A 6,000-nucleotide genomic window follows, 5' to 3' on the forward strand; every position below is an offset into this window, starting at 1 on the left:
AAGGTCAACGAGATCTTTTGTTTAACAAATGATTTTTCAGTTGGCCGCTTGCGAAAACCAAATCATGATGCAAGCAGACGCTAGCGTGAGATCTTTCGATTGCGGATTTCATGCGGGTTCTACGCAGCTCAAACTGAGTGTCAGCATTGCTCTCGGAACTATGTAGTTTAAAATTAAAAACAGCACTGAGCTGGACTATGCTGTCTATCAACCGCCTGACCTATAAACTCTGGAGAGTACTGCCTCATGATTGATCTGTCTCGTAGATGCGTGACAATAATCACCCATTCCTACTTTCGCTTTCATTGACCATCCATCCCTGAGCTCATACTAAGCGGTTTATGGTTAGATGTTGCGATAATTTGTTTCTTTTTCGTTCCACTACACGTAAACGAACCATCATTAACATCTAAGTATTTATAATACGTAAGAGTGCAGCAGTATACTTATTTGGAAGAGATTTGTTTCTTCCGCCTTAGCTTTGCTACCTGAAGCAGTTCTGCTGCGTTGTATTTTTGTGCAATCTTCTCTTTTCGTATTCCTTTCACTTATTGTTCATGTTATGTGTCGTTGACAAAAAGGGTTTGTTATAAACAAAGCTCAACACCTACCCAAAGCTTCCGTGAAAGCAAATTGCGTTTTAGTCGATTGCTCTTAATGTTGCACGACGATCAAATCGAGACCATAGTACATCCGGGAATTTGCTATATAGTAGTAGGCCTCCATCGGTCAGGGTCGACCATGGGTATAGCATCCTAATTGTGTGTTTGGCTGGAGCATCTGCGGCTATGACTGTGAAGGCCAATGCGTGAATGGCAGTCCCTGCCGCAAGTGCTGCACGTGTATGCTGTTTGTTGGACGTTGCTGATACGAAGTTTTCTGCGGGTCCGCCTCCTTGTGGCAGCTTGTGTCAGCTTCTCTTCTCCTGTTTTGAGGTGCCTTGTAACGGCTCCTCTCCATTGTGACCGATCAGCTGCGAGATTTTCCCAGGTCTCTGTGTCAATTCCTACAGCCTTCATGTCACGCTTCAAAGCATCTCGGTATCGCAGCTGTGGGCGTCCTCTGCGTCTACTTCCAGTGGCTAGCTCACCATACAGTAAGTCTTTGGGGATGCGGCCGTCTGGCATGCGATGAACGTGGCCCAGCCAGCGGAGTCTACGTTGCCTGAGTAAGGTTGACATGCTTGGCAGGCCCGCACGAGACAAGACCTCTGTGTTTGGGACTTTGTCTTGCCACGAAATTCCCAGGATGCGGCGGAGGCTTCTCATGTGGAAGGTGTTCAGGCGTTTTTCTTGTCTGGCGTACATCGTCCATGTCTCGCTGCCGTATAGCAGTGTACTGATGACACAAGCGCTGTATACTGCCATCTTGGTCTTCTCTGTGAGCATGGGGTTGGACCACACACGTGTAGTGAGGCGTGCAAGTGTGGCAGCCGCCTTTCCAATTCTCTGGTCGAGCTCGAAGTCTAAGGAGAGATTGTCAGTGACAGTGGAGCCTAGATACGTAAAATGATGGACCACTTCGAGCTCGTAATCGTCGATGGTAACGGATGGTGGTGTTTCTGTTCCTTGTTCCAGGACTTTAGTCTTTTTCAGGCTGATGGTAAGCCCAAAGTCTTTGCAGGCCTGAGAGAAATGGTCCATGAGTGACTGAAGTGCTTGCTGAGTATGGCAGGCTACTGCTGCATCGTCAGCAAATAGCATGTCTCTTATCAGGGCTTCACGCACTTTGGTCTTTGCTCGGAGACGTGCAAGATTGAAAAGCCTGCCATCTGATCTTGTATGCAGGTAGATCCCTTCTTTCGATGCGCCAAATGCATGTTTCAGAAGGAAGGCAAAGAAGATTCCGAAAAGGGTTGGGGCAAGTACGCAGCCCTGTTTGACACCACTGTTGATGTTGAATGACTCAGAGGTTCTGCCGTTGAACTGCACAGTCCCCTGCATGTTGGCATGGAAGGACTCAATCAGGCTGTGTAGTTTAGGGGGGCAGCCAATTTTAGATAGAATTCTGAAGAGACCCTCTCTGCTTACAAGATCAAACGCCTTGGTCAGATCGATGAAGGCAATGTACAAAGGCATCTGCTGCTCTCTGCATTTCTCCTGAAGCTGGCGGAGGAAGAATACCATGTCTATCGTTGATCTTTCTGCTCGAAAGCCGCACTGTGACTCTGGATAGATACGTTCAGCCAGTTTCTGAAGTCTTACCAAAATAACCCGAGCAAAGACTTTGCCCACAACGCTGAGTAAGGAGATGCCCCTATAAAGACACGTCATAATACAACGCTAAACTGGTTTTGTTGTTGGGCTTTAGTTTATTTTATTTTTTCAATATATCTTTTTTTCTTGGAAAAAAAATATATTCCTCGTCAGAAAATTGCTCCTGCTCTAATTTCTTAATCATAAATTGCTTTCATTTTTGTAGCTGCTGTCTTAGTTACCTTATTTTGAAGCGTTAAACAGCACTTTTAATAGAGAAAGATGTTTTTTTCGTCTTGTCACGAGCGTGGGCAAAGAAAAAATTCCGAGTCCCCATGAGGAATTGAACCTCAGACCTTCGGATCCCGCGCTGCAATGCTCTGATGCTCTGAAACTCTTAATGGTTTAACATTGGATGATAAGCTTAAGTCACATATAACAATTAGTAATAAGCGATCAAGGCGAAACGCATACAAATCCTGTTTCATCAATTTACATGAATATTTTACATAGGGATGGCAGGAACATGATCTGCTGCAAAGCGAATAGTAGACAGCCAGAGGACAAAGGAGGCGTGTGGGGAAACAAGAGGGGTCATCGAGTGTTCCGCTTGACTCCTTGATTAGTTTGAGGAGTTTAAAATCAAGGCGAACCACGTGAGACCCAATTCCTTCCTTTACATTATAGCTTTACGCAATTGCTACAAAAATTTATATCTATTTAGATGTCGATAGGTTTTGCAAGAGGAAATACTCAACGTGCTGACTTGCACCGGCCTGACTTTTTCTATGGATCAAATCGAAACTGCGTCAAGTCTTGGATTTCCGCCCAAATTGTTTTTACCAAAATAACACATTACGTCATCCTTTGCTGACTAGACGAGGTTATTTTAAGATTACATTAGCCTACTAACCAGAAAAAACGGTTTATACATAACTTTTTGTCCTTTTTATTTTCTAAAAATCCAACTTCTTTTAATTAAGCTTATAACTCAGCAAGAAAACTATAGCTTGACTAGCAGTAGATAAAGGGTTAATAATTTTTTTCTTAGGGGGGTTGGAGAAGCTTAGGGAGAAAATTACTTTTACCTGGGATACTAAGATTTCTATAACTGCACAGCTAAGCCACATAGTCATACCTATATATATTTTATATATAGTATGGTTAGCCATTTTCTTATTCAAGGAGGCACTTGGTTCCATTAAAAATTGTAAAAACAAAATCAAATACCCAAATCACGCGTGATTTTCATGTAATAGTAAAGTAATTAACCGACAGATATTCATTAAAATGTAGTCGCTCGAAATTAAAGCTGACTGAATGAGGAAACTCGACTAAGTAGAAACAGCTACAACAAGGTGAGAATTCGGCTCACCATATTTTCTGCTTTATCCATCTAGAGGCCTTCGACTGCACTCAAAGTGAGCAAGAAATTTTAGTTATTCAACATGGCCACACATCGCGAATTTGACTTGCAGACTTGCTTTGCTCACCCGTCGTCCCCTTTTTCCCCTGAAAAATTGCTGGCCATGCGAAGGTTCTTCCTCAAATGTTCTTTACTCTACCGTAATGACTCACAATGACCAGCGATCTGTGGAGAATCCAATATGTCTTTGAGCGCTTGATAAAATCGGGGTTCGAAACGTACGAATTTACGGTTTCCACGATTGAAAATACAAACAAATGGAGTCTATATGTAATAATAAAGCTTTTTTACTTTTGGTAGGTAGGATACAACGAGAATAGAAAATTACCAAGGATGGATTTCCTCCTCATAACGCGCCAAATTTACATTCTTAAACGATTTCACCTCGAAAACAGAATCCTTGGCGGGGGGCCCAAAATTCAAAAGATGCTTTTGAAAGGAAAGAATATCCCTACCCCTTAGAGTAAAGATTTTGCCCTTTCTCGTTAGCATTCAAACAAGAAATTTGTCTCAGAAACACCTGGCGGAATATGGATTTAGTAGCCGTGTTTGACCCTGCCAGCATCAAAAAAAAATTTTAAAAAATAAAAACTGCACGAAACTGGACCATGCTGTCTGTTTACTGTCTGACCTATAAACTGTGGAGAGAACTGCCTCATGATTAATCTGTCTCGTAAATGCGTGACAATAACACCTATTGCTATTATTATATTGCTATCCTATTGCTCAGACTAAGCGATTTATGGTTTGATGTTGCGATAAAATACTTCTTTTTCGTTCGACTTCCCGTAAACAAACAATCATTAATTAAAACTTATCGGTCATGTTATGTATCGTTGATAGAAATGGTTTGTTATAAACAAAGCTCAACACCTACCCAAAGCTTCCGTGAAAGCAAATTGCGTTTTAGTCGATTGCTCTGAGTGTTGCACGATGATTAAGTCGGAACTATAGTACATCCGGGACTTTTGCTTGATAAAGATCACGTCATAACACGACGCTCAACTGGTTTTGTTGTTGAGTTTTATTTTTTTTTTTTTCAAAAGAAAATACCTCTTGTCAGAAAATTGCTACTGCCCAATTTCTTAATCATAAGTTGGTTTCATTTTTGTATAGATGTTGTCTTGTTTATTTTATTTTGAAGCGTTAAACAGCACCTTTAATAGTTTAACACTGGATGATTAACTTAGGTCACATATAACAATTAGTAATAAACGATTAAGGCGAACCGCGTACAAAACCTGTTTCATTCCTTCACATAGACATTTTGCGTAGGGATGGCAGAAATATGTTCTACTTATATCGTATGGACAAATCGAAATATTAAAAGTATTGTAGTACCTCGAATCTAATGAAAGTTCACAGTTTTCATTCTTTGGTCTGACCAAATAATAGTCGAAGAGGATAACTCTTTCATAATTGCAAGTACTGACGATTAAAACTATTTTGAACAATAGAGATTCATATTAACGATCATCTCGAAATGATCAACCTGAAAGGTGCTATTCGTGAAACACGTTCATCGACTGGTCAAGTAAAGCTCTTAATCATATAGAAGACAATTAGAAATATATATTATCGTCAGTTCACGAGCGTTTGAGAAATCTAACATCAGACCAACGGATTCCGCGCCCTGAACCCCTACCACTGAGTCACAGAGGCTCTACGGTTGGCCATTTCTTTCCTCAAAGAGGCACTTGATTTCAGTAAAAAATGTAAAAAATCGAACTACCAAATCACACGTGTTTTTCATGTAAAAGTAGTTTATCCACATAATTTATCTCATCTGAACCTTGCTGAAACGTTTTGATAACTACTTCATCGTTAAATAGATAACAATAACTAGCATGGTGAGAATATAAAAAAAGGGCAGGAAAATCCAACCTTAAGTAGCTAAAATATAAATCAAGATACATTGATGATTATTTCATGATCTGAATAAGACCATGTCTATGTTCTAGTGGAAAAAAAAAGAAAAATGATATATAATTTTAGAAGCCCTTTTGAAGATCTAGGTCTAATTTAACGGTGTCTGCTCAACCAAGAGTCAAGGTGCAGTTACCCTGACTTTCCATTGTAATTCAGGGCGACATACGGCTTTGGGCCCAGTAAGATATCTAATATACACAATAACACTTGATTGGATAAGATAGTGACGCGAGTTGTCTCAATCTCACCTTGTAGTCTGAGTAAAAACCAATGCATTTTAAATATGTTCTGTCAAACTAACTACCAGCGGAAGCTCAATGATGACAAAATTATATTTTCATAAACCTGAGAGAAATGTAGAAAATCAAACTGAGTTAAACAACGAAATAAATTTGTCGCGTCCCTCTATTTCTCTTAATCTTACCAATGATACACTTTTCATCCAAGCAG

This window comes from Pocillopora verrucosa, chromosome 4 (genome assembly GCF_036669915.1).
Source record: "Pocillopora verrucosa isolate sample1 chromosome 4, ASM3666991v2, whole genome shotgun sequence".
NCBI lineage: Eukaryota > Metazoa > Cnidaria > Anthozoa > Scleractinia > Pocilloporidae > Pocillopora > Pocillopora verrucosa.